This window comes from Sus scrofa, chromosome 10 (genome assembly GCF_054392235.1).
Source record: "Sus scrofa isolate SSC_HxYL_T2T_F1_AM1 chromosome 10, Sscrofa_HxYL_maternal_Yorkshire_Landrace_v2.0, whole genome shotgun sequence".
Lineage (NCBI taxonomy): Eukaryota > Metazoa > Chordata > Mammalia > Artiodactyla > Suidae > Sus > Sus scrofa.
Genome location: NC_139392.1, coordinates 77,161,538 through 77,184,192, shown reverse-complemented (window position 1 = coordinate 77,184,192; position 22,655 = coordinate 77,161,538). Strand labels below are relative to the sequence as shown.

General features: G+C 43.5%; 1 long non-coding RNA gene across 2 annotated transcripts; it reads right to left on the bottom strand.

Moving 5' to 3' along the window:
• Positions 1-10,852: 10,852 nt before the first annotated feature.
• Positions 10,853-21,499, bottom strand: LOC110255698 (uncharacterized). 2 transcript variants are annotated; one of them, XR_014818042.1, is made up of 4 exons: positions 20,414-21,499; positions 14,843-14,947; positions 13,043-13,188; positions 10,853-12,167 (listed from the first exon to the last, which is right to left on the bottom strand). It is a non-coding gene; the product is annotated as an uncharacterized LOC110255698 (long non-coding RNA). The 2 variants fall into 2 exon arrangements; XR_002336370.2 differs by lacking the exon at positions 20,414-21,499 and having other exon boundaries at positions 14,843-16,365.
• Positions 21,500-22,655: the final 1,156 nt, after the last annotated feature.

Below are 22,655 nucleotides of genomic sequence, written 5' to 3'. Positions count from 1 at the left end.
TGGTACCCTTTCCTTCCTAAATGAAATTTGATAACAGTATCTTTTACCCCCCCCAAAAAAAAAGCCCTCAAGTCTGGTGTATCAAAGAGCTTTAGAAAATATTAATTTAGACTCAGAGACCTCAAAATTGCACTGACTTGCGTTATAGGAAATGCAAGGGAAATGTGATCTAAAAGCCGAATTAGTAAAGGTTAACTCAGTTACCCAGGTTTCTCCAGTAGCAGACCTGGAGGTTTCTCCTTCACCAGCCTCCCCTCCTTAGGTCTGGGCAAAGCTCTTGAAATTGAATTCCCATTCCTGTGGTGCATCCAATAATCTTGTACCTTCTATAATACTTAGCCAGCGATACGTATCTTTTTTTTTTTTTTTTTTTGTCTTTTTGCCATTTCTTGGGCCACTCTCGCGGCATATGGAGGTTCCCAGGCTAGGGGTCGAATCAGAGCTATAGCCACCGGCCTACACCAGAGCCACAGCAACTCGGGATCTGAGCCGCGTCTGCAACCTACACCACAGCTCATGGCAACGCTGGATCCTTAACCCACTGAGCAAGGCCAGGGATCGAACCCGCAACCTCATGGTTCCTAATCAGATTCGTTAACCACTGTGCCACAACGGGAACTCCAAAAGATACATATCTTTTATGTAAGATATTGTGATGGGTGCCATCATGGTGTAGTAGACACTGTGCTGCTTGGAAATGCAGAACCTAATCCAGGCTACACTGTTGCCTGAGTCCTCTGACCTCCTGTATGGCATTTTAACACAACCCTAGATATCATTTTGGAATAACAATAAAAATAAAGAGTATACATTAGAACCTCATTGTTTATCCATTCTAAATATAATAGTTTGCATCTAATATACATATGTCTGGGTCACTTTGCTGTACAGCACAAATTGGCACAACACTGTAAATCAACTATAATTTTAAAAAATTTAAAAAATAAATAAAGGCTATCGTGATATTTGGGAAGTACCTCATCAATTTTTTTTTTTTTTTTAATGGTTGTGCTTGTGGCACATGCAAGTTCCCAGGGTAGGGGTCAAATTGGAACTGCAGCTGAGGCCTACACTGCAGCCACACAACAGTGGATCTGAGTTGCATCTGTGACCTATGCCACAGCTTGTGGCCGCACTGGATCCTTAACCCACTGAGCAAGGCCAGGGATCAAACTCACATCCTCACCGAGACAAAAACTGAGCCACGACAGCAAATGAGTCTATTCTTTTCCACTGCGTAAAGTACTCTGAGTTTTTTGGGGGAAATCTCTTTGTGAATCCATTGTATATTAGTCATGAAATTACAGTAATTACAGTGGGATTGACCCAGGCATGGGTCCAACCGGCTTCAACCCAGAACAATTTATCTCTCTGGCCATAAGGATTACTCAGAGATAAACATCATCAAATTTGGGTCAGTGAGACATGATTATATATTAGGCAAGGCCTCGGAGAAGTCAGTTCTCTCACCCTTCTAACTTCTCCTGCCCCAAATTCTTCTTCCCCTGATGGGAATTTCTGGAACTATTAGAGTTATTGTCACCATGAATGGACCTGGCCTTGAGACAAGCTGATGCATTGAGGGGAGGGAAGGAAGTGAGGAAGGGTAGACAAGAGAGAGAAACAGACAACAGGAGTAGGAGCCCATATGGTCTTGAGAAGCCCTATGTTGGGAGTCTCGGATCCTGCATTGCTATGGCTGTGTTATAGGCTGGCAGCTATAGCTCCCATTCGACCCCTAGCCTGGGAACCTCCATATGCCACGGGTGAGCCCTAAAAAGCAAAAAAAAAAAAAAAAAAGAAAGAAAAGAAAAGAAAAAGAACCCCTCAGTTAAGTCTTGGGTTATCCAATTACCTGAACCAATAAATTCCCCATGCTTTTATTCTCTGGTCAAGTCATTTGGAGCCAGATTTTCTTTGACTCTCGACCCAAAGCATCCTAATGGCTACAAAGCAGTCGAGTTAGGATGTAGTCACTAGAACCAAAAGAAAGTTCTGTGATGATGCAAATGTTCTATAAACTCACTGATCAATATGGGAGCTGCATGAGTCTGGTGAACTGTGGCTGGTAACTGAGGAAATAAGTTTTTCATCTAATTAGTTAAAATTACAGTTGAAATAGTCCCTAGACCTAATAGATAATTGTTTCCATATAAATTAATTAAAGCCATATGGTAGTAACCCAAGAAAGAGAAACCAGTCAACGAAAAAATAAAGACATTTTAACATAAAAAAACTTTTAAATAGTCACAGCTAGCAGCTACAATTTTGAGTAGCACATTACTAGCTACTCTTTAAGAACTGTTAGTTCTAATACTGGATGATTTTATGAGTGTACTTAGTGCACATAAATAACACCCAGGAGTAGATCCAAATGTTACCTAAACTAAAATTGGTTGCTAGCACACATAAGACATCTGATTTCCAGTAAAAAAATGGATATATTCAATTTATGTTTTCACTTAAAGCTGCTATGGCAGCAGTTCATTTATGAGCAGATGATAAAAAGATCAATATTCACCACTTCTTTCCACATTAGGCATTTTAGAGCTGGGAGGACTTGGGAAAAAAATACATCAAATCTCTAAGGATATTTTGAGGATTAAGTGAGATAAGGCATGTGAGGGATTCGGCAGAGACTCTTGCCCAGAGTAAGTTTCAGTGACTGGCCCTGTGCCTGCTGCCACTACTGTTATTTAAAGCCAACATTCGTACCCGCCCCTAGGATCTAGACAGGTCTCTTATCTGACCGAGGAAACTGAGGAGAGGTCACTGACGGACAAAGTGAGGTTGGGAAGGACTTAGTGAGCAAATAATCCAATGAGCTCTCTTTGCAGAGGGTTAAACTATGTCTCCATCCTCAAAGTGACCAGGTTAGTGTAGGAGAGAGATCAACACCCAGATCTCCTGGCTCAAAATTAGGGCCCTATGAAATTTCTTATACCATGCTTTATTTTGCTTCACCTTTTCCCAGATTTTTCAAATTTCCTGGCCTTCTCTATTCAACTTCGCAAACAAGTGGATCCTGGCAACCTGTAGGAAATTCCATCGGCCTCCTAGGCAGTTTTAACAATAAGATAATCTCCTCCAGACCCTTTAACCTCACTGTTGACTCTACTTTCACTCTTCAAGATGTGATGGTGGCGTTCCCGTTGTGGTCCAGTGGAAAGGAATCCATGAGGATAATATCCACGAGGATGTCGGTACGATCCCTGGCCTTGATCCCTGGCGTCGGGGATCTGGCATTGTTGTGGCGTAGACCAGGGGCTACAGCTCTGATTCCACCCCTAGCCTGGGAACTTCCATATGTCGTGGGTGTGGCCCTAAAAAGCAAAAAAAAAAAAAAAAAAAAAAAAGGATGTGATGGGAAGACTGGTTGTCAATGGATTGAGTATCTGGAGCACAGCTTCTGAAAAGATTTCAAAAATTCAACACCGTTCAGGAGTTCCCTTCATGGCTCAGCAGTTAGCAAACCTGACTAGGGTCCATGAGGACGTGGGTTCCATCCCTGACCTCGCTCACTGGGTCGGGGATCCAGTGTTGCTCTGAGCTGTGGTGTAGGCTGGCAGCTACAGCTCCGACTCAACCCCTAGAGTGGGAACCTCCATATGCCACAGGTGTGGCCCTAAAATAGCAAATAAATCAATCAATAAATAAAGTAAAATTCAACACTGTTCAGACCTCTTTCTCTATTTCCTTTTTTTTTTTTTCCTTAGCAGAGAAAAAAATCTTCTTCTTGACTTTCCCTGTACTCTATTCTTATGGTCAAAGGCAGAATCATGGTATAAATTCCTTAGTAGATCACAGACTTTCTTCTTCCCTCTTTTGTTCCTGGGCTGTCATTTTATTGCTTTCAAAATGGAGCAAACAAGGCCTGAAAACAACATCCCTGCTGATTCAATACGGAATTAGCTGATATTGCAGACAGACAATATCAGCTTGGAAGTGTTGTAGCTAAAATGGCCTTAATAGGCTGCAACGATGGATCTAAGAAAACACTAAATAAGAAGATAGTGTTTGGTCCACACTCCAAATTTAGGAGTTTCAAAGTCATTCTAATTCTTCTGCCTGTGGCCCCAATTTTTGTAGCTGCATTACATCATTAAAATTATTATTAGATTGATACTCTTATTAGATTCTGATCAATACATTATGGCTGGAAAATCAGGATGAGACCTCATATGAGTTAATTTTGCATTATATTTTTACATGGATCTGTATCTCTTAAGCTACTCTATGAAATTAAGTAAGAGTATTTTGAAGGAAATGTCTGATTTACAAAGACTTTTTTGTCTTGCTATCCATCTCAGAACACATCAAGAGGCTCAGCTCAACAATCCGAAGAGGAAAAAAGAGCCCTAGACACACCCACACACACCCACACTCACCCACACACCAGTAGATCATTGCTTTCATGGCTGTAAGAAAGAGAAAAAAGGTGTTCCTAGGGCTGCCACATTTCTTCCCTTCTCATAGGAAAGTTTAGGGGAACAAATGTTTTCTCCAAATAAATGTGTGCCCTTTTTGATGCCAAAGAATTGGTTTTCCCAAACATTGTTGCATATTAAACTTTCGAGATGAAACACACACGCACACACACACACACACATTTCAACTACTTTAAAGGTTAAATTGGCTTTGGGGCTTTGGGTGGTTAGGGTGGAAAGTAGCCATGGATTTCAGAATTATTTCTGGGAAATGTCACCCAAGCTCTAAAAGAGAGACTATAAATTTTTAGAACAAAATCCATGTGGAAGTTGGGGAGGGGACTGCTTGTACTTCAATCAGGTTTAAGGTCTGAATAATATTAACTCAAACATTTAAAAAAATAAATTTATGGGCAACAGCACAAAATAAAATAAGACATTCTAAAAATATAGTAACATGTTATATGAAAACTTTAGAATGTAAAGTGTTAATGCACACAAAAGACTACCAGGCATATTCAGGAAGGCATTCAAATACTGGTAGCCAAAAAAATGTCCTATTAGAAAAATAAAAGTCATGGTTGATATATACATACACAAGATGCAATAAGTCAATGTTAATCATATTATGCACTGCATTTTTTTCATTTTGAAAGCTCTGAGATATCCAGTAGTGAGTCATAACTGTGACTTCCAAATTAGATCAGTTTTGAAGGAGACCTATTCCTGAGATTAACTGATAAATGTCATTTGTAATGGGAAACATTTGCTTTCTGGCTAGTTAAGTGCATTTAGGTAGATAGTAATGAGTTGCAGCTGAAGGGTGGAGAGCCTCTAAAAAGTATATTTTTTCTTTGCCAAATATAATGAAAAAAGTATGACTTCCCACTGCCCCATTATTGATATTCATTCAAGAAAGATTTTTGCAATATGACTCTTGCACAGGAAAAAAAAAAAAAACCACTGGAAAAATCAGAAGAGCAGATTATTATAGCTCAGTAAACAGTATGGCGAGGTAAGAAGAATAATCAAGATTTATCAGAGTTCCCATCGTGGCTCAGCAGTTAACAAACCCAACTACATCCACGAGGACACAGGCTCAATCCCTGGCCTCTCTCAGTGGGTTAAGGATCCAACATTGCCATGAGATGTGGTGTAGGTTGCAGGTGCGGTTCAGATCCCACGTTGCTGTGGCTGTAGTGTAGGCAGGTAGCTACAGCTCTGAATGGACCCCTAGCCTGGGAACCTCCATATGCTGCAAGTGCGGCCCTAAAAAAAAAAAAAAAAAAAATTTATCACTATAGAAACAAAGACACATATTAAAACAAAGAATACGGAGTTCCCTGGTGGCCTAGTGGTTTAAAGATCTGGCATTGTCCCTGCTGTGGCTTGGGTCACTGCTATGGTGCAGATTTGATTCCTGGACCAAGAACATCCACATGCCATGGGCATGGCCAAAACAAAACAAAAAACAGGAATAGATATGGCTTAAAGTATAGGAAAATAAGTGTATGATAAACCACATGTTAGGATGGGCTAGTTTTTGTTTTAGTTACAAATAAATCCTAAATCTCAGGTGCTCAAGACGATAACGGTTTATTTTTCACTCTATTCCCCATCTGGCATGGATCTGCAAGGGGGGGCGTGCTCATCCTTTGTCACCAGTATTTCCCTAGTTGGCGTGGGTGGAGGGTTGCAGCATGCAGTACCTACTATTGGCAACGAAATACCTCCACCCAGAAGTGACACATGTCACTTGTTTCATTTCATTGGCTAATGCCAGTCACATTTCAAGAACATGAAGTGCAATTCTACCAGATGCCTGCCTGGAGCAAGAAGAATGGGAATATTTGTGAGCAGCTTTAATGGCGATCACATCATATTTTTGACCAAAAAACCCCCCCAAAAAACAGAAAAACTGGTTATAGACCAAGGACCGTTACATGCAAGCAGAGTCCATAGGAACTATGCCTACCAACAACTGGGGAAGCTATTTGTTGTCTTCAACAGAATAACATTCACATTTATTGCTAATCACATTTTTTTTTTTCTTTTTATGGCTGCACTTGCAGCATATGGAAGTCCCCGGGCTAGAGGGTGAATTGGAGCTGCTGCTGCTGGTCTACACCACAGCCACGGCAACACCAGATCTGAGTCATATCTGTGACCTACGCCACACCTTGCGGCACCTCTGGATCCTGAAGCCACTGAGTGAGTCCAAGTATCTAACCACATCCTCAGAGAGACAGTGTCAGGTCCTTAACTCACTGAGCCACGATGGGAACTCCCTAATCAATATATTAACATTAGAGTCTAGAAAATGTATCACTGAACAGAAGAATACAAGCAGTCATGAGAAATAGTCCTAAAGTAAAAGTCAGGCACTAGACTGGTCTGCTGTTATATTCTTGTATGCTTATTTAGCAAGTCAAAGGCATTTTCCAATCAGTTTTGGTAGGGAAGTATGGTCCTTGTTAGTAGACTTTAACCTTTTAATTTTTTTTTTCTTTTTAGGGCTGCACCTTCAGCATATGGCAGTTCTCAGGCTAGGGTTCGAATCGGAGCTGCAGCTGCTGGCCTACACCACAGCCACAGCAACTTGGGATCTGAGCTGCATCTGTGATCTACACCAGAGCTCACAGCAAATCTGGATCCTTAACCCACTGAGTGAGGCCAGGGATTGAACCTGCGGCCTCATGGTTACTAGGTAGATTTGTTTCCGCTGTGTCACAACGGAAACTCCATAACCTTTTAATTTTTTAATCCGGAGAAACTTTCACCCTCACTGGGAACCCAAGTAAAACCTTACGTAGCACCATAGCATACAAAAACAAAGAGGTTCTGAGCCTTGTGGACTGGATCGGGGGGCCCAGAATCCCCCCAGACTCAGGTTCCTGAGTCCTTCATAAACTCTGGAAAGTGCTAGATTGCAGCTTCAAGAACACTATGCAAAGGAAAGGACTTGTCTGTCAAACAATGGGTTTTCGTTTTAAAAGTCAAGAATTAGAAGTGTGACAATGGGGCTTTCAGTTCATGTCTCTGTTCATCTACTCGGTTTTTAAGAGGTAGCATGATATTTATTCTCCAATTTAATTATGAGATTCATGGGGCAGTATTATTCATCTCTGATTCTGATAGTGCCATATAGGCCTTAATAGAACATATGCGTGTATGCGTATGATTGAGACAAAATTCAACAAAATCTAACTTGCCTTTACTACATTCAATCAACTCCAATATTTAATTTTATGCTTAAAAAAATTCTGTCCTACCGTATAGCACAGAGAACTATACCCAATCTCTTGCGATAGAGCATGACGAAGATAATATGAGAAAGAGAATGTTTATGCATGACTGGGTCACTTTGCTGTACAGCAGAAATGGACACAACATTGTAAATCAACTATTGATCACACTGGACAGTCTGTGTTTGCAGACAGACAATATCAGCCTGGAAGTGTTGTAGCTAAAATGGCCTTAATAGGCTGCAATGATGGATCTAAGAAAACACTAAGGTTTCAAAGAGCTAAATATACAACCCTAAATTTGAGTCTAAAAGGTGTGATCCCAAATAAGGAACATATTTTATTTCATTTTATTTATTTTCTACCTTTTTTATTGTCTTTTTAGGGCTGTACCCGCAGCATATGGAGGTTCCCAGGCTAGGGGTCGAATGAGAGCTATAGCTTCTGGCCTACACCACAGCCACAGCAATGCAGGATCTGAGCTGCATCCATGACCTATACCACAGCTCATGGCAATGCCAGATCCTTAGCCCAATGAGCAAGGCCAGGGACCGAACCCACATTCCTCATGGATCCTAGTTGGGTTTGTTACCACTGAGGCACAACAGGAACTCCCTCCATGACATATTTTAAAATTTATTTTATTCTTGTAGGAGATAGTGCTTAGAAATGTAATGTATGGGAAATATTTCAGGATTTTAATTTACTATAAGCACGACCCGAGCCAGCAGAGTTCAGGGATTGCCAAAATAACCAGGTGAAACTGAATTGAAGAAAAGTCAGATGAAGAGACACTGAGAGCCTTTCTTGAGGCCAAAGTTTATCTGGGGGTTTGCATTTGTCTTTTTAGGGCCACACCCACAGCACATGGAAGTTCCCATGCTAGGGGTCTAACTGGAGCTACAGCTGCTGGCCTACGCCACAGCCACACAGTATTTGAGTCATGTCTGCAACCTACTCCACAGCTTGTGACAACACTGGACCCCCGGCCCACTGAGTAAGGCCAGGGATCAAATCCCGGTCCTCATGGATACTAGACGGGTTTGTTAACCACTGAGCCACGATGTTAACTCCAGGCCCACGTTTTAATCAGAGGAGCAATGACAAATGATAACAAGGTCAATAAAGATGGTGGGGGAAGAATCACATCACAGGAAGGGTCATTGAAGGATCTCGGGGTGTGGTACCTGAAAATGTAAGACTAAAGGAATAGCAGTCTTCAGGTACCAGAAACCTGATACGAAATCCGCTGAAAGAAAGATTACAGGGGAAATATGAGGGGATGCAGGGGAGGGCTAAATTATGGGGTTGGGATGGATCTCTACATGCTGCTATACAGAGAAGAGATGGGTAATGGGGACCTACTGTATACACAGAGAAATTTACTCAGTATGTGTGGTAACCGATATGGGGGAAGAATCTGAAAAGGAATGTTTATATGTGTAACTGATTTACTTTGCTGTACACCTGAAATTGACAGAACTTGGTAAGTCAACTATATTCCAATAATTTTTTTTTTAAAAAAAGAAAGATTACACTTGCTCCCTCTTCTCCCAGAAGGTGGAATCATTCATTCATTCATTCATTCATTCAACAAACATCCGTTGAGCAACTATTACTATGTACTAAGCTAGGTTTTAGAGGTACGGGGTAAAAGCAACTCTGCCCTCAAAACAAGAGTCCGTGGAGCTCCCTGGTAGCTCAGAGGGTTAAAGATTCAGTGTTGTCACTGCTGTGGCTTGAGTTCGACCCCTGGCCCAGGAAATTCCACATGCTGTGGGCGTGGCCAAAAATAAACCAAACCAAACATACAAACAAAAAACCCAGAGTCTACACAGACATAGAGAACAGAACTGTGGTTGCCAGGGGGAGGGGAGATGGGGGTGGAACGGACTGGGAGTTTGGGAACAGCAGATGCAAACTAGTATATATTTAGGATGGATAAACAACAGGGTCCTACTGTAAAGCACAGGGAACTATATTCAATGTCCTGGGATAAATCGTAATGGAAAAGACTATGAGAAAGAATGTGTGTGTATATAACATATAGAATATATATCTAACTGAATCACTCTGCTGTCCAGCAGAAACACAACTTTGTAAATCAACCATATACTTCATTAAAATAAATTTTAAGAATGGCGAGTCTTATGGGGGTGAAGGATGCACCCCAGCTTTCTGAAACCTGCATTTATGTCTCATGGCAGCACTGCTCCTTGGGCTGGCATAGCCCACTCACTGGCAATGTGCTGCCTTGTGTGTGGGACAAGTTCATTGTCCAGACTCATGGGCCATCCAGTATACTTGACCATGTCACCATCTAGCAAAAATCTTTCAAAAGCTCCCAGTTACTTTAGAATAAAATCTAAAATCCAAAGGGCACCCAAGGCTTATTTTCAAAATCTCTATTTTCATCAATACCTCCTGCCGCTCCACACGCCAAAAATTTTGAATTACTTTCCGTCCCTAAACATGCTGGGCCTTCACCCTGCTCCCCCCATCATCAGCCCCTGGTTGACTTCTGTGTTTCCACCATGACAACTCAGTCACAGCCACCGTGAGGCCTCCATGACTCCCACTGGCCATGTCCCATGACCCTTCCTCTGGGCTTCGTGGCACACGGTGCCCTATTATTACCTATTACCAAGCGAGCTGTCACTTATCTCTCATCTCTGTCAAAAGTCTTTCCTCTCTGTACCTCGAAACCAGGCACAGTGGGTGGCACAGAGCTGGTCCTCAAAAATGCCTGTTAAATGTCTCAGACAATGAAGTGTGCAGGATGAAGGAGTCAGACTGCATCGGCAGATGGATTTCCCTATGATTAACTTTATTTTTATTTTTAATTTTCGCCATGCCTGTGGCATGTGTAAGTTTCTGGGCCAGTGGGGATCGAACCCGTGCCACAGCAGTGACCTGAGCTGCTGCAGTGACAACAGCCATATCATATCCTCAGCCCACTGCGCCACAAAACTCCCCCCATAATTAACTTTAAGAGAAGTATAATCTATAAAAATAAGGAATCACTATGTTGCACACCTGAAACTAATACTGTAAATCAATTCTAATTCAATTTTAAAAAACAGATAAGTATTCCGAACGACTGAGCTGCTCATCGATTTTCAACTTTTGAAAAGGAATCTGAATAAAGGAAATGTGAGGCAGAGATCTGGAGAAACTCACTTCTAAGTTCACGACCATGGTTGACTGCTGGGCAGCAGGCGTCATAAATCAGCCAGGTAACAGGAAGCCTCTCCGGGACCTGAGGAGAGGATGAGGATGGATTATTGACAGTTGGCATCAGAAGGTGGTCTCCGTTTGCTGCTTTGTAAGTGGTCCTGCCATCGCAGGGGGCATCCAGTGTTTCTCTCCTGCATGAAGACTGGCACCGGGCAGTCCATGTATCGGGGCAGTGAAACAATCTCGCATGAAGGGCAGCACGTTGTCCGTGGGCCGTGCCAGCCCCAGGAAACAGTGCTGCCTTTGAGACACACAAAGAGCCACTGTCTTTGCCTCTTTTTTTCTTCTTCAAAAACTGTTAAGAGTCCAAAACTCGCTGCGGAGATAACAAAGGCTCCTCGCAGCCCGAGCAGAAGGCTGCAATCATTTCACCTGTGGAGTCCCAGCCAAAACCAGCCCACAGGACACAGCCCGAAAGATTGAGGTAGTCACACATCCTTTTCACCTGGACTGTAATCTGAAAGGAAATGAAGGTTTGCCGAAGAAAACCAAATATCCCTTCCTTTCTCAGCTTCTGTTGGTACTGGATCGCCCTGTCCTCATCCACAGAGCAAATCAGCTCCCATGTGCCAGGATGTTTTCCTTGATACTTTCATTATATCCACTCGGTATCCAAGCTTTAGGGATTATTTTCAGCAAAGACTAAGTGACCATCCAGGAAGCAGGTCCTGCATTACATGAGAGGTAGAACTGGCTGAGCGCTGAGATCCCTTCCTGGTAATTAGAAGGCTGGGAGAGGGAACATAAAATTCATTCAAGTCTGTGGTCACCCGGTAGTCACATCAATACACGAATGGCTCAAATGTAGGCAGCACTGCCAAGGATTCGAGTGCAGAGGGCAAGGGGGTTAGGAGAGAACAGAGGGAAGAGGGAGGCTCAGAGACGGGGCTGCAGTTAAGAAGGAAATTGACTTCAGTCTACGCTGGGCACTTGCTCTGTTTCGGGCAGGGGCTGACGACACAGAGATGAGATTCCAATTGCTTTGAGATGAGCAGTGAAAGGAGACTTGTACCCAGGCTATTCCAATGCCATAGAATGGATGCCATGGTACTTCTGTGCTGGGCAGGGAGCACTTCTTGAATGAAGTGATGAGTGAGCGTAAGCTTAAGAATGAATACACCTGGTTTACGTTGGGAGGAGGGCGTGGACGATATTGCATGCGGAAAGGATGGCAAAGTCAAAGCGGTAAAGCCGGAGAGAACACGGCACACCGGATGAGTTGCAGGTGGATCCTTGGCCTGGCTGGCGTAGAGGGCACCTGTGAAAAGACGGCAAGAGAAGTTTTGGGAAATAAGTGGCTACCAGACTGTGGAAATCTCTCCTGCTATGGATAGATAACAGGAGGGAATTTATTCTTGCTATTGAGAAAAATAGGGGTCCCCGATCCATGGGGAAGTAGAGTTGCTTCCTGGCAGTGACCTAGGGAGTGGACAAGACTTCAGAGAGAGGAAGAGATTCTAGGCAGTGGACTTCCCAGCCTAATCACAGATTCTCTCACCTCCCATACTGATGAAGAATGCTGCCTGCCCCATTAGTAAACAAAGGATGTTTTGGCCAGCAGGCCATCAGCCAGGGTAGCCTCTAGACTGTGCACCCTGAGGGGATTCAGGATAGAGAAAAACAGGAGACTGGCCCTAGAGAGTTCAGGTGCATATCAAAAGAATGATTTCAATGAGCCCAGATTCTTGCATATTCCCATACACTGAAAAGTGCTAAATTCGGTTACTTGAGATTATTTTGGTATTTTGTTTTCTTGGTTTTTTGGGGGTTTTTTTAGGGCCTCATCCAAGGTATATGGAGGTTCCGAGGCTAGGGGTCAGTTTGGAGCTGCATCTGCCAGCCTATTACCACAGCTCATGGCAACAACGGATGCTTAACCCACTGAGCGAGGCCAGTGATTGAACCCACATCCTCATGGATACTTGTTGGATTTGTTTCCGCTGTGCCACCACAGGAACTCCTTCTTGGTGGTTTTTTAATTGACAGTAACCCTTGGATATTTCGACTACTGGTTTTTTGTTGCAAAACCTCCTGCTTCTTCCTCACCGCTTTGGAAAGTCCTTCAGAGCTATCCGAGAGGCTGTCCCAGGCTTAAGTCCTTAGTAAGTCTATTGAATGAAACATAATTCTCACCTTAGAGGTTGTGTTTTTTCTCCTCCAGTCCAGACAAGTGTGGCAGGAGAATGACTGAAGGGCTGATGTGACAACTCAAAGATAGACCAGAATCCCTTACTTCTCACCTCCGGCTACATCCTAGAAGCATATAAGGCGCTGGAGCTCTGGGGATGGAGGGAGAAAAGGCCCAAAAAGATCCAAAGTTAAATTTCTAAGTAACCCAGAGGCTTAGGGCTCAGAGAAAATGTGATTGAAAAATAAATTATATATTACAATTTGTGAATTGAGATTTATACCTACTACACAGATTATCTCATTTAAGCCACACAATAACTTATTTGTGAGGTACTATTATCCCTAGTTTACAGTTAGTAAAGCACAGAGACTACATAAAGAATGAGAACATGGGAGTTCCCATCATGGCTCAGCAGAAATGAATCGGACTAGGAACCAGGAGGTTGCGGGTTCGATCCCTGGCCTCTCTCAGTGGGTTAAGGATCTGGCGTTACCGTGAGCTGTGGTGTAGGTTGAAGACACAGCTTGGATCTGGCATTGCTGTGGCTGTGGTGCAGGCCAGCAGCTGTAGCTCCAATTAGACCCCTAGCCTGGGAACCTCCAAATGCCGTGGGTATGGCCCTAAAAAGACAAAAAAAAAATAAAGTAAAAAAAGAATGAGAACATGGGAGTTCCCAGTGTGGCACAGTGGGTTAATGATCTGGCTTGTCCCTGTGGAGGCAATGGTTTGATCGCTGGCCTGGTGCAGTATGTTAAATAAAGATCTGGCATTGCAGCTCAGATTCAATCCCTGGCCCAGGAACTTCCATATGCTATGATGCAGCCATTGAAAAAAAAAAATGAGAACATGAAAAGAAATATTCTCATTAAGCACCTCATTTTACCACGGAGGTAACAGAGGTTTTGGAAAAGCTAAATGGATCTTGAAGTTCAAAGAGCAAGGCCAGATGAAATGCTGGTTATGCTAATGTGTATACATATTTTATTTTTTGGCCACATCCATAGGTCACAGCTGTGGCAGCACTGGAGCCTTTAAGCCACTGCACCAGGCCTGGGATGGAACCTTTGCCTCTTCAGTGACCCAAGCTGCTGCAGTGGGATTCTTAACCCACTGGGCCACAGTGGGAACTCCTAATGTGTATTTTTAAAACTTGAACACTGCTGTTGTTGCTTCTCTGCTTGTAAGGCAGGCACATTTGTGAAAGGCAGATTTCCTGGAGATTTCCTACTTTAGAAATATTAATTGTGGCCTAGGGTGATAGGAGCCTGCAAGTAAGAAGGTGCTGGGTCTCACTGGGTTAACCTCTTCCTAAAACTCCTCCCATCCCAAGTTTCCATGAGAGAGGCAACAAATATAGCGAAGGAGAGTGGAGGAAACTTCTGGAAAGGATGCTGCTACTGGAGCAAGTAGGGAACCCATGTGCATCCAACTCATGGAGGAAAGCCAGCAAGGCCAGTCAGTGGCCAGGCTCAGCTGGGCTTGCCCAGGGGCCCAGGGCGTCCTGCTTGGAGACGAAAGTTCCCTCTCTGCCATCCATGTGCTGTTGGCTTAAGGAAGAAACTACTCACTTTTTTTTTTTGCTGACAGCATATGTAAGTTCCCAGGCTAGGGGTAGAATTGGAGCTGCAGTTGCTGACCACAGTGACAGCAATGCGAGATCTGAGCCGCCTCTGCGACCTATACCACAGCTGACTGTGACACCGGATCCTTAACCCACTGAGCAAGGCAAGGGATTGAACCTGCGTCCTCATGGATACTGCTCTAACAGCCTACTGTGTGCCAGGAACTCTTACCTGTCTTACCTGACTTAACTGTAGTGGGATTACTGTGAGAAAGGGATGACTTCCATTGAACAGGAGAGGAAACCGAAGTTCCGAGTGCTTAGAGATCTTGCCAAAGTCAGAGCGCTAGAAATCAGAAGGATGAGATTCAAAACCAGGTCTTTCCCCTCCCCCAAACCATTTCTCCCCCCAGTGACCCCTCATTTATTTCTAAACCATCCTCCCTTACTGTTTGTTTGTTCCCCCCTCCTTTTGTTAAAAGAGCCTAGAAAAGGGCTGGTAAAACATCTCTCCCTTTGATTAAAATTGAGTGAACAAATGTGAAAGTATTTTGAATGACTAATACTTGAAATATATTTAAAGGATACTTGCAGTAAAAGAAACGCCCCTTGCATACAGAGGAGCCTCCATCTAAGTCTGATACTTAGTGTCAACATACAAAACCAATTTGGTTCAGTTACTGGGAGAGGAGAGGCAGGGCAAAGGGAATGGTACTGTACTTCCACGTGACTGTTTTGGAAAAAAAAAAAAAAAAAGCTTTGGTGAGCTAATCTTGAACTTGAGGCACTGTTCCTTTGTTGTCCAGCTGCTGCCTTCAAATCCTGTGTTTGTGTTACCGACAATTGCCACGGAAGCGTTTCATTGCATTTATTTATTATTCATATCCCTCCAACTTCCAAAGATAAATGCAAAACAGGGAAGTGAAGCTTTTTCAATTTTCATACCCTAGATTCGTATCTCAGCTGCTTTGTTTTGCTGAAACGTCAGTGTAAAAATTAGGGACCTAAGACAACCACCAGTCCAGAGGGCTAGGTGACAGCAGTTACTCTAAAATTCAAATATTTGGATGTGATGCTGAGGTCCCAGGCCAAGGACATACTGATCTGCGATTGAAGAGCTAAAACAAGAAAGTCCCAATCTCACTCTCCCCTGACTATGTCGAAGGGGATGCACTGTGGATTTAATCTCTTTAATCTGCTTTGTTGCTTCCAAAGCTACAATTATTCTGAAACCACACGAGGGCCAGCAGCGATGCCTGGCCCGCCCCTGAGCACAGGGGAGGCTGGGACCACAGATCCCCACGGACTCTTTGTTCCAGCGCAGAGGATTCTCTCGGTGGCCAGCTGAAGGCCTTTTCTTTGTGCTGTGATTGACAGACATGAATTAAGTATCACCCCACTGGGCCTTCTGATTGGTGAATGGGGATGGATTACAAGAATGTCTTGGGAAAATGGCGTTTCATGATAGGGAGACAAGACCAGAAAGGCAGCGGCTTTCCAACTAATCCTGAACTTGACAACAGCAGAGACCTTGATTCTGGGCTCTGTTGTTGTTGGTTTTTAGTTTGATACGCCTTGTTCAGGTCCGGGAAGGGTCCATTCTAGTAACTGTCTAAGAGAACAAGATGAAGGCAAAGGAAGTAAAAAAACTGGGGGGAGAGAAAAAGAAAATTTTATTTAAAAGGCTGAAGTTTGTGGAGATGCGCTTTAAGGATTCTCTTCTTAAATGGGTCTGGCATTGTCCCTGAGGCATTTTTTTCTTTCTCGGCTTATCAGCATGGCAATTAGTGTTTCTCTGTGGCTGCAGCAGCCATACAACGCACAGCCTTGGGCATCAACAGCTCTGCATACGCTAGCCTCTGGTTTTGAACAGGCAGAAACGCTGAAACTCACACATTGTAAATCAACTATTTTTCCATCATTAAAAAAATTACTAAAGTGGGCGTTCTCTGATGGCCTAAGTAGGTAAAGGTCCTGCATTTTCACTGCTGTGGCTCTGATGGCTACTGTAGCAGCAGGTATGGCAAAAAAGAACATAGGAAAAAAAATAAGAGGGAAACTGAAATAAACATTGCAACTCTCATTAAAAAACAAAACAAAACAAAACAAACAAACAAACAAAACCCCTGAAGTGTGGAGAAATGGAAGGGCGAAGAAAGGCAGCCCAGAACTCTAGGTGACACGGCATGTATGTGATCAGCTCAAAGAAGAAGGAGGAAATGAGGACAAAAATGACAGAAGCAAACCTTACTTATCATCTAATCTAAGAGCTGGAGAGGGGTTTAGATGAGTGTTGACTTCAACACAATATATATATTATAATATATATTATATCATTATAATATATATTTAGGGCTGTGCCAAAATGCATGTGGAAGTTCCCTGGCCAGGGATTGAAACCACGCCCCTTCCATTTCTGCTGCAGTGACCGAATCCGCTGCAGTGATGACACCAGATCCATAACATACGGTGCCACAGGAGAACTCCTCTCTTAGTTGATATTTTGTGGATGTTTTCTGATGCCTCTAACACGTACTCCAGTGTGAGGGTAGCCTGGAATCTGAGGTCTGCTATCAGACCTTCCTAATACTGTGGGAAGACAGCGTTCATGAGGAATCTTTTGCTTGACTTTCAATAAATTTCAAAGTCATTTGGCCATCGAGTTTAGTACAAAGATTCCTTCTACAAGGTGAGAAGGGAGAAGGCCTTCAGTCCCAGGCACCATCCATGTGAGAAGATGAGAAGCTAATATCCACGTGTCAGGAGAACAGCCGTGAACACACCTGGAGCAGAGGGGCTGGAACAGGTGAGGAAGCACACAGGGCACAGGGCTCAAGAATTTAGGGAAGGGAACACCAGTTGGGCCTCAGCGGGTTATGAACCCGAGTAGTATCCACGAGGCTGCAGATTTGATCCCTGGCCTCACTCTGTGGGTTAAAGGATCTGGTGTTGCCATGAGCTGTGGCATAGGTTGCAGACACAGCTCAGATCCCACATTGCTGTGGCTGTGGTCTAGACTGGCAGCTGCCTCTCAAATTCAACCCCTAGCCTGGGAACTTCCATGTGTCGCAGGTGTGGCCCCAAAAAGCAAAAAAAAAAAAAAAAAAAAAAAAAAAAAAGAATTCAGGAAAAAGCTGAGAAAACAGGTCCATATCCTGGCAAGAAAGTTGGGGCGACGTGTAGAATCCATAGCACCAGAATCATGCTCGAGCCAAAGACTCAGGCTCCAGGCAAGTCGGCCTAGAGGCTGTAATGTTCCCAGAAGAAGCAAAGCGAATGCTGGCTCAGCCAGGCCGAGTGGGTGGGATGGCCACATGGCTCCTGCAGGGTGTGTTGGAGGAGCTTGTGAAGGCAGAAGAAACACAAGGCGGCTGTTTTAGGAGAGCGAAACTCAGGAGCCAACCACCTACATTCTCTGGCTGCTGGAAATGGCACCCTTCGCTGGGGATGAAACTTGGGGAATTTTCATGTTGGCATAAATGCTAATCGAAGTGAGGTCTCTCTTTAGAAATGGCCCAGTCTTGGTGAACTGCTTGCAACCGTGGTGAGTGGATGCCTGGCTGATGGGCCATGTGTGCAGCCTTGCCAGGTCCGGGAAGCCTTCCTAAGCTGGAAGAGTCCTTCTCCGGGAGGAAATGTGAGTAATAACAAATCTGCTGTTTCAGGAGCACCACAGCTTGCTGAGCTGTGGCATGGTACATCCCCCCCACACACACACTGTGTTTTTCTCTTCCTAAGCACATGGTGTTGCTGGATGACTTATGAGCTGTGTGTTCCTTCAGCGCCTTTGTGAATCCAAGCAGTTCGGTCCTGATGTCTTGGATATGATGTCGCAGAAGGGGATGGATTATTAAGGGATCAGAGAAGTGAGCCGGACAATGATGGGGTGAATCACTGCTAGGGCTGCCATAACAACATATCACAGACTGGGTGGCTTAAGCAATGGAAAGCTAATTTTTCATAATTCTAGGAGACTAGAAGTTTAAGATCAAGGTGTGAGAAGGGTTAGATTCTCTGGAGGTCTCTCTCCTTGGCTTGGAGGCAGCCGTCTCCTCCCTGTGTGCTCACATGGTCTTCTGTGTGTGTGTGTGTGTGTGTGTGTGTGTGTGTGTCCTAATCTCTTCTTCTTATAAGGACACCAGTAGTCATATTGGATTAAGCCCACCTTAATGACCTCATTTGACCTTAATTATCTCCTTAAAGACCTTATCTCTAAATATACTCTGAGATACTGGGAGTGAGGATTCCACCATATGAATTTGATGGGAGGGGACACCATTTAGCCTGTAAGATGCCTTTAGTGGCCTCCTGAATACCTAGGAGATCATTTCGGGGTCTATAAGATTGAGATGAAATAGTCTTTATATAAAAGCAGAATGTTTATAAACCTATAACTAGTGGACTTTCACTCAAACATAGACTCATTTATTACCATAACCATATTATCATTATTATTTATCTTATTAGGGCTGCACCTGTGGCACATGGAAGTTCCCAGGCTAGGGTTTTTTTTTTTTTTTTTTTGCCATTTCTTGGGCCGCTCCCGCAGCATATGGAGGTTCCCCGGCTAGGGGTCGAATCGGAGCTGTAGCTGTCGGCCTACGCCAGAGCCACAGCAACGCAGGATCCGAGCCGCGTCTGCAACCTACACCACAGCTCACGGCAACGCCGGATCGTTAACCCACTGAGCAAGGGCAGGGACCGAACCCGCAACCTCATGGTTCCTAGTCGGATTCGTTAACCACTGTGCCACGACGGGAACTCCCAGGCTAGGGTTTGAATCGGACCTGCAGCTGCCGGCCTACACCACAGCCAAAGCACCATGGGATCTGAGTTGCGTCTTTGACCTACATCACAGCTCACAGCAACGCCAGATCCTTAACCCACTGAGTAAGGCCAGGGATCCACCCTTGTGGATACTAGTTGGGTTTGTTAGTGCTGAACCACAACAAGAACTCCCCATAATCCTATTATTAGGATGTAACTGTCTCATCCATAGCAATAAATATTTATTGAATTAATGAATAACTCTTCTTTCTTGAAAAGGCTCACCCTTCCTCGTAAGAAGGATTTGATAATTGAGAGGTAAGCCAAGGTCTCAGGTTACTCTGCCGATGGCCTCCTATTGCAGGGATTGTGGGCAGTCTCCCATGGACTATAAAGCATCATAAATAATTCAGATTAAACAACCCTTGTCAAAATAAATTAATAGACTGCTTTTTATGACACTAACACTTTAGTTTCTTCAAGTCTGTAGGCTTGTGTACTGACTTGAAAACTCTGAGGGTGAGGCCCTCTCCTGGGAACGGAGGACAGAATGCTGGGCAAACAGCTTCCTTCATAATTAGTTTCTGTGAAAAATGCCAGATTGGCAAGGATGGGGGTAGCAGCCCTTCATTTCAGGCTCAGTCCAGACTAGAGCCAAACATGCTCTCGGTTAATTAACAGGCCTACATAACCATTTATACATGTATCTTAAGTTTCCTTCTACAGAGTTCCCTGGTGGCTCAGTGGGTTAAGGATGTGGCATTGTTGCTACTGTGGCTTGGGTCACTGCTGTGGTGCAGGTTTGATCCCTGGTTTGGGAACTTCCACGTGCTCTGGGCAGGCCAAAAAAAAAAAAAAAAAAAAAAAAAGAAAAAGTTAAGTTTCTTTCTAAACTATAAGCTTCCTGAGGGCAGCAGCTACGCAGCATTCATCTTTGAAACCGCAAGAGCATCTAGGACATTCTCTGGAACACAAGCTGTGGTTGATAAATATGTACTAGAGAAATGAACCTAATAGAAAACATTAGAGAAACAGATCTACTTACTCATTTCCTGGAATTCTTCAAGGAAAGCACCACACTCATGTCAGCGTAGATGTTATTAATAGTAGCTGAGTAGCCAGAGGAAGTAATAATATCGCGGTGGGAAAATTAGGCCACATCTGAAATATCATGTGCAATTCCAGGCCTGATTTAAGTAACCTCTATCCTAGGTATTGAGAATAATCTAGAAAGAGCAGAAGGATAGAGTCTGGAAGCTGTCAGATAAAAACAGTTGAACTGACTGTTTAGCTTGGCGACAAGAAGACTAAAGAGACAGAATAAATGCTTGTAAATGTTTGAAAGGCTTTCTTGCAGAAGAGGCAGCCAACTTAGTTTTGCTCCAGAGGAAGAGCCAGGACCAGGGGGTTTAAGAGCAAGGAGACAAGATGCAATGTAAGAGACAACTGCTCAAGTTTTTTGTTTTTGCCTTCTTTTGGCCTTTTCATCTTTTTAGGGCTGCACCTGTGACATATGGGGGTTCCCAGGCTAGGGGTCCAGTTGGAGCTGTAGCCCCTGGCCTATACCACAGCTCACGGCAACGCTGGATCCTGAACCCACTGAGAGAGGCCAGGGATCAAACCCTCAATCTCATGGTTCCTAGTAGGATTCGTTTCTGCTATAGCACGATGGAAACTCCTAATTTCCTTTTAAAAAAAAAAAAAGTGCTGTTGGAGTTCCCGTCGTGGGTCTGTGGTATGAAGCCGACTAGTATCCATGAGGATGTGGGTTCCATCCCTGGCCCTACTCGGTGGGTAAAGGATCTGGTGTTGCGGTGGCTGTGGTGTAGGCCATCAGCCGCATCTCAGATTCAACCTCTAGCCTGGGAACTTACATATACTGTGGGCGGGGCCCTAAAAAGATAAAATAAAATAAAATAAAATAAAATAAAATAAAATAAAATAAAATAAAATAAAAATAAAAAAGAATCTTCGGAAAAAAAAGTGCTGTCAGTTTCAGGGATGTTATCCCTCATATCATTACCCCAGGTCCTCCGAGGAAATACTGCCACTTAACTGAGTTTGGTACCACTGTTCAGGATACTGGTTCTTCTCAAATGATTGACAGTTCTTAGCTGTGAGCCTGTCTATGAGGTCTTGCTCCGCTCCCTGGTATTCTCCAGCAGGGATGGGATATACTGTCAGTGGGGTGTGCCAATACTTAGTGTTTTGGGTATGGGGATTCCCCATTCTTTCTGGATGTTTCCAAAGCATTTTTCCAAAGCTCTCATTCATTGCTCCTGCCTAAAGGCAGAAATCTCTCTTTGGCTAGGAGGGGTCAGAGCTTGTCCTAGCTCACCCCTGCCGTATGTCTGTAACCCGTCACCCATACATTAACCTCTGGACTCCCCTCTTCCAAGCTTGGGGTTGGAGGCTTGGAGCATTCTAGGATGATTTCTTCCTTCTACAACAGCCTTTTGCTTTTCTAAAAACAGCTTCCTCTGTTACCCCAGTCCTGCCTGCCTTCTCTTACTTAGGAATCCCTGCTTATTTCCAGTCCTCTGAGAATATCTCTTGTAGTTTTCCAGTTACGTTGTGGGCTTGTTATTTTAAACATGTCATCTCTTTTCTGTCATTTTAGGCATCTGTGCTCAGTTCACCATCTCAATTCAGTCTCCCGTTTCTTCCAATTCTAAATATTATACTTTTATACATGCAAAAGAAAGTAAACAGAAAACAGTCTTTATAAAAAGAACTCATTTTCGAACTATGTTTTTCTAACTATAACAATAATAGCACATAGCTGAAATCCAAGATCATTGTCAATACCAGTATCAACACCATAATGCCCACTGCTGCTAACATTTTGGAACACATGTAAAATATACACACATATATAAACACACACATATAGCTTACTATAAATATATATGCATTGGTATGTATATGTATATTATGCTGCTTTTCTATACACAGAATGGAATGAGATTAAACTCTCCAAATTACTTGAACTGTCTCTTGAAATCGCTTGTAAACTGTTTATGTGACTATTTCAGCGATTAAGCCAAGTAAAAACTGCTGGTTACCTTTCTCTCCTTTGAACTTTTTCTGTGCATTTTTCTCATTTTTTGTGCATTTTGGCTTATTGTTTCACTCTGTATAGCAATCTCTGCAAGGCTTAACAAACATAAAAACATGGCGTCTGCCATCCTGCATGCCTGGAATGGCACGTCCACCCTGCCTTTTAAGGTTAATTAATTTCAATTTTTTTCATGGAACTTCTGAACAGTTTTAGAAATCTAATGGTG